Raw genomic sequence first — 10,683 nt, forward strand, 5'->3', positions numbered from 1 at the left:
AAGAGGGGGCAGGTGTGTGGAATAACTAAGGGGGGGCAGGTGTGTGGAATAACTAAGGGGGGGCAAGTGTGTGGAATAACTAAGGGGGGGGCAGGTGTGTGGAATAACTAAAGGAGGGCAGGTGTGTGGAATAACTGAGGGGGGGGGGGGGCAGGTGTGTGGAATAACCAAGGGGGAAGGGGGGCAGGTGTGTGGAATAACTAATGGGTGGCAGGTGTTTGGAATAACTAAGGGGGGCAGGTGTGTGGAATAACTAAGGGGGGCAGGTGTGTGGAATAACTAAGGGGGGGCAGGTGTGTGGAATAACAAGGGGGGCAGGTGTGTGGAATAACCAATTGGGGCAGGTGTGTGGAATAACCAAGGGGGGCAGGTGTGTGGAATAACTAAGGGGGGGGGGGGCAGGTGTGTGGAATAACTAAAGGGGGGCAGGTGTGTGGAATAACTACGGGGTGCAGGTGGGTGGAATAACTAAGGGGAGGCAGGTGTGTGGAATAACTAAAGGGGGGCAGGTGTGTGGAATAACTACGGTGTGCAGGTGGGTGGAATAACTAAGGGTAGGCAGGTGTGTGGAATAACTAAAGGGGGGCAGGTGTGTGGAATAACTAAAGGGGGGCAGGTGTGTGGAATAACTAAGGGGGGCAGGTGTGTGGAATAACTAAGGGGGGCAGGTGTGTGGAATAACTAAGGGGGGGCAGGTGTGTGGAATAACTAAGGGGTGGCAGGTGTGTGGAATAACTAAGGGGAGGCAGGTGTTTGGAATAACTAAGGGGAGGCAGGTGTTTGGAATAACTAAGGGGGGCAGGTGTGTTGAATAACTAAGGGGGGCAGGTGTGTGGAATAAATAAGGGGGAGGCAGTTGTGTGGAATAACAAGGGGGGCAGGTGTGTGCAATAACCAAGGGGGGCAGATGTGTGGAATAACTAAAGGGGGGGGGGGCAGGTGTGTGGAATAACTAAAGGGGGGCAGGTGTGTGGAATAACTAAGGGGGGGCAGGTGTGTGGAATTACTAAGAGGGGGCAGGTGTGTGGAATAACTAAGGGGGGGCAGGTGTGTGGAATAACTAAGGGGGGGCAAGTGTGTGGAATAACTAAGGGGGGGGCAGGTGTGTGGAATAACTAAAGGAGGGCAGGTGTGTGGAATAACTGAGGGGGGGGGGGCAGGTGTGTGGAATAACCAAGGGGGGCAGGTGTGTGGAATAACCAAGGGGGCAGGTGTGTGGAATAACCAAGGGGGCAGATGTGTGGAATAACTAAGGGGGAAGGGGGGCAGGTGTGTGGAATAACTAAGGGGTGGCAGGTGTGTGGAATAACTAAGGGGAGGGCAGGTGTGTGGAATAACTAAAGGGGGGCAGGTGTGTGGAATAACTAAAGGGGGCAGGTGTGTTGAATAACTAAGGGGGGTAGGTGTGTGGAATAACTAAGGGGGGCAGGTGTGTGAAATAACTAAGGGGAGGCAGGTGTGTGGAATAACTAAGGGGGGCAGGTGTGTGGAATAACTAAGGGGGGCAGGTGTGTGGAATAACTAAGGGGGGGGGGCAGGTGTGTGGAATAACAAGGGGGGCAGGTGTGTGGAATAACCAATTGGGGCAGGTGTGTGGAATAGCCAAGGGGGGCAGGTGTGTGGAATAACTAAGGGGGGCAGGTGTGTGGAATAACTAAGGGGGGCAGGTGTGTGGAATAACTAAAGGGGGGCAGGTGTGTGGAATAACTAAAGGGGGGCAGGTGTGTGGAATAACTACGGGGTGCAGGTGGGTGGAATAACTAAAGGGGGGCAGGTGTGTGGAATAACTAAAGGGGGGCAGGTGTGTGGAATAACTAAAGGGGGGCAGGTGTGTGGAATAACTAAGGGGGGCAGGTGTGTGGAATAACTAAGGGGGGCAGGTGTGTGAAATAACTAAGGGGAGGCCGGTGTTTGGAATAACTAAGGGGGGCAGGTGTGTGGAATAACTAAGGGGGGGCAGGTGTGTGGAATAACTAAGGGGGGGGGGCAGGTTTGTGGAATAACAAGGGGGGCAGGTGTGTGGAATAACCAAGGGGGGCTGGTGTGTGGAATAACCAACGGGGGCAGGTGTGTGGAATAACTAAGGGGGGGGGGCAGGTGTGTGGAATAACAAGTAGGGAAGGTGTGTGGAATAATCAAGGGAAGCAGGTGTGTGGAATAACCAAGGGGGGCAGGTGGGTGGAATAACTAAAGGGGGGCAGGTGTGTGGAATAACTAAAGGGGGCAGGTGTGTGGAATAACTAAGGGGGGCAGGTGTGTGGAATAACTAAGGGGGGCAGGTGTGTGGAATAACTAAGGGGAGGCAGGTGTGTGGAATACCTAAGGGGGGAAGGTGTGTGGAATAACTAAGGGGAGGCAGGTGTGTGGAATAACTAAGGGGCGGCAGGTGTGTGGAATAACTAAGGGGGCAGGTGTGTGGAATAACTAAAGGGCGCAGGTGTGTGGAATAACTAAGGGGAGGCAGGTGTTTGGAATAACTAAGGGGAGGCAGGTGTGTGGAATAACTAAGGGAATGCAGGTGTGTGGAATACCTATGGGGGGAAGGTGTGTGGAATAACTAAGGGGAGGCAGGTGTGTGGAATAACTAAGGGGAGGCAGGTGTGTGGAATAACTAAGGGGGCAGGTGTGTGGAATAACTAAGGGGTGCAGGTGTGTGGAATAACTAAGGGGAGGCAGGTGTTTGGAATAACTAAGGGGGCAGGTGTGTGGAATAACTAAGGGGGGCAGTTGTGTGGAATAACTAAGGGGGAGGCAGGTGTGTGGAATAACAAGGGGTCAGGTGTGTGGAATAACCAAGGGGGGCAGATGTTTGGAATAACTAGGGGGGGGGGCATGTGTGTGGAGGGGGGGGCAGGTGTGTGGAATAACTAAAGGGGGCAGGTGTGTGGAATAACAAGGGGGGCAGGTGTGTGGAATAACCAATTGGGGCAGGTGTGTGGAATAACCAAGGGGGGCAGTTGTGTGGAATAACTAAGGGGGGCAGGTGTGTGGAATAACTAAGGGGGGCAGGTGTGTGGAATAACTAAAGGGGGGCAGGTGTGTGGAATAACTACGGGGTGCAGGTGGGTGGAATAACTAAGGGGAGGCAGGTGTGTGGAATAACTAAAGGGGGGCAGGTGTGTGGAATAACTAAGGGGAGGCAAGTGTGTGGAATAACTAAGGGGGGCAGGTGTGTGGAATAACTAAGGGGGGCAGGTGTGTGAAATAACTAAGGGGAGGCTGGTGTTTGGAATAACTAAGGGGGGCAGGTGTGTGGAATAACTAAAGGGGGCAGGTGTGTGGAATAACTAAGGGGGCAGGTGTGTGAAATAACTAAGGGGAGGCCGGTGTTTGGAATAACTAAGGGGGGGCAGGTGTGTGGAATAACTAAGGGGGGGCAGGTGTGTGGAATAACTAAGGGGGGGGGGGGCAGGTTTGTGGAATAACAAGGGGGGCAGGTGTGTGGAATAACCAAGGGGGGCTGGTGTGTGGAATAACCAACGGGGGCAGGTGTGTGGAATAACTAAGGGGGGGGGGGGGGCAGGTGTGTGGAATAACAAGTGGGGAAGGTGTGTGGAATAATCAAGGGAAGCAGGTGTGTGGAATAACCAAGGGGGGCAGGTGTGTGGAATAACTAAAGGGGGGCAGGTGTGTGGAATAACTAAAGGGGGGCAGGTGTGTGGAATAACTAAAGGGGGGCAGGTGTGTGGAATAACTAAGGGGGCAGGTGTGTGGAATAACTAAGGGGAGGCAGGTGTGTGGAATACCTATGGGGGGAAGGTGTGTGGAATAACTAAGGGGAGGCAGGTGTGTGGAATAACTAAGGGGCGGCAGGTGTGTGGAATAACTAAGGGGGCAGGTGTGTGGAATAACTAAGGGGCGCAGGTGTGTGGAATAACTAAGGGGAGGCAGGTGTTTGGAATAACTAAGGGGGGCAGGTGTGTGGAATAACTAAGGGAATGCAGGTGTGTGGAATACCTATGGGGGGAAGGTGTGTGAAATAACTAAGGGGAGGCAGGTGTGTGGAATAACTAAGGGGAGGCAGGTGTGTGGAATAACTAAGGGGGCAGGTGTGTGGAATAACTAAGGGGTGCAGGTGTGTGGAATAACTAAGGGGAGCAGGTGTGTGGAATAACTAAGGGGAGGCAGGTGTTTGGAATAACTAAGGGGGCAGGTGTGTGGAATAACTAAGGGGGGCAGTTGTGGAATAACTAAGGGGGAGGCAGGTGTGTGGAATAACAAGGGGGCAGGTGTGTGGAATAACCAAGGGGGCAGATGTTTGGAATAACTAGGGGGGGGGGCATGTGTGTGGAATAACTAAGGGGGGGCAGGTGTGTGGAATAACTAAGGGGAGCAGGTGTTTGGATTAACTAAGGGGAGGCAGGTGTTTGGAATAACTAAGGGGGGCAGGTGTTTGGAATAACTAAGGGGGGCAGGTGTGTGGAATAACTAAGGGGGGCAGGTGTGTGGAATAACTAAGGGGGGCAGGTGTGTGGAATAACTAAGGGGGAGGCAATTGTGTAGAATAACAAGAGGGGCAGGTGTGTGGAATAACCAAGGACGGCAGGTGTGTGGAATAACCAAGGGGGCAGATGTGTGGAATAACTAAGGGGGGGGGGGGCAGGTGTGTGTGGAATAACTAAAGGGGGGCATGTGGGTGGAATAACTAAGGGGGGGGCAGGTGTGTGGAATTACTAAGAGGGGGCAGGTGTGTGAAATAACTAAGGGGGGGCAGGTGTGTGCAATAACTAAGGGGGGGGGCAGGTGTGTGGAATAACTAAGGGGGGGGCAGGTGTGTGGAAGAATAACTAAAGGGGGGCAGGTGTGTGGAATAACAAGGGGGGCAGGTGTGTGGAATAACCAAGGGGGGCAGGTGTGTGGAATAACTAGGGGGGGGGCATGTGTGTGGAATAACTAAGGGGGGGGCAGGTGTGTGGAATAACTAAAGGGGGCAGGTGTGTGGAATAACCAAGGGGGGCAGGTGTGTGGAATAACTAATGGGGGAAGGGGGTCAGGTTTGTGGAATAACTAAGGGGTGGCAGGTGTGTGGAATAACTAAAGGGGGGCAGGTGTGTGGAATAACTAAAGGGAGGCAGGTGTGTGGAATAACTAAGGGGGGCAGGTGTGTGAAATAACTAAGGGGAGGCAGGTGTGTGAAATAACTAAGGGGGGCAGGTGTGTGGAATAACTAAGGGGGGGGCAGGTGTGTGGAATAACTAAGGGGGGGTGCAGGTGTGTGGAATAACAAGGGGGGCAGGTGTGTGGAATAACCAATTGGGGCAGGTGTGTGGAATAACCAAGGGGGGCAGGTGTGTGGAATAACTAAGGGGGGGCAGGTGTGTGGAATACAGATGGGGCCGGGCTCATCTTTGCAGGGGATGGCGATGGCGTCGCCATCGCCATTCCCTGCTCCCGCGCCATCTGTGTGTCGGAAGTGGACGCGCGCGCACGAGGTGCGCGCGCATCCCCTTCCGACGGTGCTGCCCTCGGTCGCCCGGTGCCCACACCGGGCGCCCGCACCCCCCCACAGCCTCCTCGGGTCCCCCCAGCCCCCCTCGAGCGGGAGGCGGACAGTATTGCGTCCGCCTCGCCCGCCGGCCGCCCGGATACTGAGACGCACGTGCGTGGGGGACGCACGCGCGTCTCAGTCAGATGGCGCGCCGTGTTGCTGGCGGATCGCCAGCAGCATGCTGCTGGCGATTCGCCAGCAAGCATAAGGCCTGCGCTATCTGTAACTAAGGGGGGGCAGGTGTGTGGAATAACTAAGGGGGGGCAGGTGTGTGGAATAACTAAAGGGGGGCAGGTGTGTGGAATAACTACGGGGAGGCAGGTGTTTGGAATAACTAAGGGGGGGCAGGTGTGTGGAATAACTAAGGGGAGCAGGTGTTTGGAATAACTAAGGGGAGGCAGGTGTTTGGAATAACTAAGGGGGGCAGGTGTTTGGAATAACTAAGGGGGGCAGGTGTGTGGAATAACTAAGGGGGGCAGGTGTTTGGAATAACTAAGGGGGGCAGGTGTGTGGAATAACTAAGGGGGAGGCAATTGTGTGGAATAACAAGAGGGGCAGGTGTGTGGAATAACCAAGGACGGCAGGTGTGTGGAATAACCAAGGGGGCAGATGTGTGGAATAACTAGGGGGGGGGGGGGGGCAGGTGTGTGTGGAATAACTAAAGGGGGGCATGTGGGTGGAATAACTAAGGGGGGGGGGCAGGTGTGTGGAATTACTAAGAGGGGGCAGGTGTGTGGAATAACTAAGGGGGGGCAGGTGTGTGCAATAACTAAGGGGGGGGGGCAGGTGTGTGGAATAACTAAGGGGGGGGGCAGGTGTGTGGAATAACTAAAGGGGGGCAGGTGTGTGGAATAACAAGGGGGGGCAGGTGTGTGGAATAACCAAGGGGGGCAGGTGTGTGGAATAACTAAGGGGTGGCAGGTGTGTGGAATAACTAAGGGGTGGCAGGTGTGTGCAATAACTAAGGGGGGGGGGCAGGTGTGTGGAATAACTAAGGGGGGGGGCAGGTGTGTGGAATAACTAAAGGGGGGCAGGTGTGTGGAATAACAAGGGGGGCAGGTGTGTGGAATAACCAAGGGGGGCAGGTGTGTGGAATAACTAAGGGGTGGCAGGTGTTTGGAATAACTAAAGGGGGCAGGTGTGTGGAATAACTAAAGGGGGCAGGTGTGTGGAATAACTAAGGGGGGCAGGTGTGTGGAATAACTAAGGGGAGGCAGGTGTGTGGAATAACTAAGGGGAGGCAGGTGTGTGGAATAACTAAGGGGGGCAGGTGTGTGGAATAACTAAGGGGGGCAGGTGTGTGAAATAACTAAGGGGGGCAGGTGTGTGAAATAACTAAGGGGAGGCCGATGTTTGGAATAACTAAGGGGGGGGGGCAGGTGTGTGGAATAACTAAGGGGGGGGCAGGTGTGTGGAATAACCAAGGGGGGCAGGTGTGTGGAATAACTAAGGGGTGGCAGGTGTGTGGAATAACTAAGGGGGGGCAGGTGTTTGGAATAACTAAAGGAGGGCAGGTGTGTGGAATAACTAAAGGGGGCAGGTGTGTGGAATAACTAAGGGGAGGCAGGTGTGTGGAATAACTAAGGGGGGCAGGTGTGTGGAATAACTAAGGGGGGCAGGTGTGTGAAATAACTAAGGGGAGGCCGGTGTTTAGAAATAACTAAGGGGAGGCAGGTGTGTGGAATAACTAAGGGGGGCAGGTGTGGAATAACTAAGGGGGGCAGGTGTGTGAAATAACTAAGGGGAGGCCGGTGTTTGGAATAACTAAGGGGGGCAGGTGTGTGAAATAACTAAGGGGAGGCAGGTGTGTGGAATAACTAAGGGGGGCAGGTGTGGAATAACTAAGGGGGGCAGGTGTGTGAAATAACTAAGGGGAGGCCAGTGTTTGGAATAACTAAGGGGGGGCAGGTGTGTGCAATAACTAAGGGGGGGGCAGGTGTGTGGAATAACTAAGGGGGGCAGGTGTGGAATAACTAAGGGGGGCAGGTGTGTGAAATAACTAAGGGGAGGCCGGTGTTTGGAATAACTAAGGGGGGGCAGGTGTGTGCAATAACTAAGGGGGGGGGGGGCAGGTGTGTGGAATAACTAAAGGGGGGCAGGTGTGTGAAATAACTAAGGGGGACAGGTGTGTGGAATAACAAGGGGGGCAGGTGTGTGGAATAACAAGGGGGGCAGGTGTGTGGAATAACCAAGGGGGGCAGGTGTGTGGAATAACCAAGGGGGGCAGGTGTGTGGAATAACTAAGGGGTGGCAGGTGTGTGGAATAACTAAGGGGTGGCAGGTGTTTGGAATAACTAAAGGGGGCAGGTGTGTGGAATAACTAAGGGGGGCAGGTGTGTGGAATAACTAAGGGGGGCAGTTGTGTGAAATAACTAAGGGGAGGCCGATGTTTGGAATAACTAAGGGGGGGCCGATGTTTGGAATAACTAAGGGGGGGGCAGGTGTGTGGAATAACTAAGGGGGGGCAGGTGTGTGGAATAACCAAGGGGGCAGGTGTGTGGAATAACTAAGGGGAGGCAGGTGTGTGGAATAACTAAGGGGGGCAGGTGTGTGGAATAACTAAGGGGGGCAGGTGTGTGGAATAACTAAGGGGGGCAGGTGTGTGAAATAACTAAGGGGAGGCCGGTGTTTGGAATAACTAAGGGGGGGCAGGTGTGTGGAATAACTAAGGGGGGGCAGGTGTGTGGAATAACTAAGGGGGGGGGGGCAGGTGTGTGGAATAACAAGGGGGGCAGGTGTGTGGAATAACCAAGGGGGGCTGGTGTGTGGAATAACCAAGGGGGGCAGGTGTGTGGAATAACTAAGGGGGGGGGGGGGGGGCAGGTGTGTGGAATAACAATGGGGGCAGGTGTGTGGAATAACCAAGGGGGGCTGGTGTGTGGAATAACCAAGGGAAGCAGGTGTGTGGAATAACCAAGGGGGGCAGGTGGGTGGAATAACTAAAGGGGGGCAGGTGTGTGGAATAACTAAAGGGGGGCAGGTGTGTGGAATAACTAAGGGGAGGCAGGTGTGTGGAATACCTAAGGGGGGCAGGTGTGTGGAATAACTAAGGGGTGCAGGTGTGTGGAATAACTAAGGGGAGGCAGGTGTGTGGAATAACTAAGGGGGCAGGTGTGTGGAATAACTAAGGGGGGCAGGTGTGTGGAATAACTAAGGGGAGGCAGGTGTTTGGAATAACTAAGGGGAGGCAGGTGTTTGGAATAACTAAGGGGAGGCAGGTGTTTGGAATAACTAAGGGGGGCAGGTGTGTGGAATAACTAAGGGGGGCAGTTGTGTGGAATAACTAAGGGGGAGGCAGGTGTGTGTAATAACAAGGGGGGCTGGTGTGTGGAATAACCAAGGGGGGCAGATGTTTGGAATAACTAGGGGGGGCGGGCATGTGTGTGGAATAACTAAGGGGGGGGGGCAGGTGTGTGGAATAACTAAAGGGGGCAGGTGTGTGGAATAACTAAAGGGGGGCAGGTTTGTGGAATAACTAAGGGGGGGCAGGTGTGTGGAATAACTAAGAGAGGGCAGGTGTGTGGAATAACTAAGGGGGGCAGGTGTGTGGAATAACTAAGGGGGGGCAGGTGTGTGGAATAACTAAGGGGGGGGGGCAGGTGTGTGGTATAACTAAAGGGGGGCAGGTTTGTGGAATAACTAAGGGGGGGCAGATGTGTGGAATAACAAGGGGGGCAGGTGTGTAGAATAACCAAGGGGGGCAGGTGTGTAGAATAACCAAGGGGGGCAGGTGTGTGGAATAACTAATGGTGGAAGGTGGTCAGGTGTGTGGAATAACTAAGGGGTGGCAGGTGTGTGGAATAACTAAAGGGGGGCAGGTGTGTGGAATAACTAAGGGTGGCAGGTGTGTGGAATAACTAAGGTGAGGCAGGTGTGTGGAATAACTAAGGGGGGCAGGTGTGTGAAATAACTAAGGGGAGGCAGGTGTGTGGAATAACTAAGGGGGGGGCAGGTGTGTGGAATAACTAAGGGGGGGGGGCAGGTGTGTGGAATAACATGGGGGGGCAGGTGTGTGGAATAACCAATTGGGGCAGGTGTGTGGAATAACTAAGGGGGAGGCAGGTGTGTGGAATAACAAGGGGGGCAGGTGTGTGGAATAACCAAGGGGGGGGAGGTGTGTGGAATAACCAAGGGGGCAGATGTGTGGAATAACTAAGGGGGGGGGCAGGTGTGTGGAATAACTAAAGGGGGGCATGTGTGTGGAATGACTAAGGGGGGGGGCAGGTGGGTGGAATAACTAAGGGGGGGCAGGTGTGTGGAATAACTAAGGGGGGGGGGCAGGTGTGTGGAATAACTAAAGGGGGCAGGTGTGTGGAATAACTAAAGGGGGTGCAGGTGGGTGGAATAACTAAGGGGTGCAGGTGGGTGGAATAACTAAGGGGAGGCAGGTGTTTGGAATAACTAAGGGGGGGGGCAGGTGTGTGGAATAACTAAAGGGGGGCAGGTGTGGAATAACTAAGGGGGGGGCAGGTGTGTGGAATTTCTAAGAGGGGGCAGGTGTGTGGAATAACTAAGGGGGGGCAGGTGTGTGGAATAACTAAGGGGGGGCAGGTGTGTGGAATAACTAAGGGGGGGCAGGTGTGTGGAATAACTAAAGGGGGGCAGGTGTGTGGAATAACTAAAGGGGGCAGGTGTGTGGAATAACTAAGGGGGGCAGGTGTGTGGAATAACCAAGGGGGGCAGGTGTGTGGAATAACCAAGGGGGGCAGGTGTGTGGAATAACTAAGGGGTGGCAGGTGTGTGGAATAACTAAAGGGGGGCAGGTGTTTGGAATAACTAAAGGGGGCAGGTGTGTGGAATAACTAAGGGGGGCAGGTGTGTGGAATAACTAAGGGGAGGCAGGTGTGTGGAATAACTAAGGGGGGGCAGGTGTGTGGAATAACTAAGGGGGGGCAGGTGTGTGGAATGACTAAGGGGGGGGGCAGGTGTGTGGAATAACCAAGGGGGGCAGGTGTTTGGAATAACCAAGGGGGGCAGGTGTGTGGAATAACTAAGGGGGGGGGGCAGGTGTGTGGAATAACTAAAGGGGGGCAGATGTGTGGAATAACTAAAGGGGGGGGGCAGGTGTGTGGAATAACTAAGGGGGGCAGGTGGGTGGAATAACTAAGGGAGGTAGGTGGGTGGAATAACTAAGGGGGGCATAACTATATAGAGATCGGGACATTATAATCCAGAAGTCTAGAAGTCTTGATTTG

This window comes from Crinia signifera, chromosome 4 (assembly GCF_055691185.1).
Source record: "Crinia signifera chromosome 4, ASM5569118v1, whole genome shotgun sequence".
Classification (NCBI taxonomy): Eukaryota; Metazoa; Chordata; class Amphibia; order Anura; family Myobatrachidae; genus Crinia; species Crinia signifera.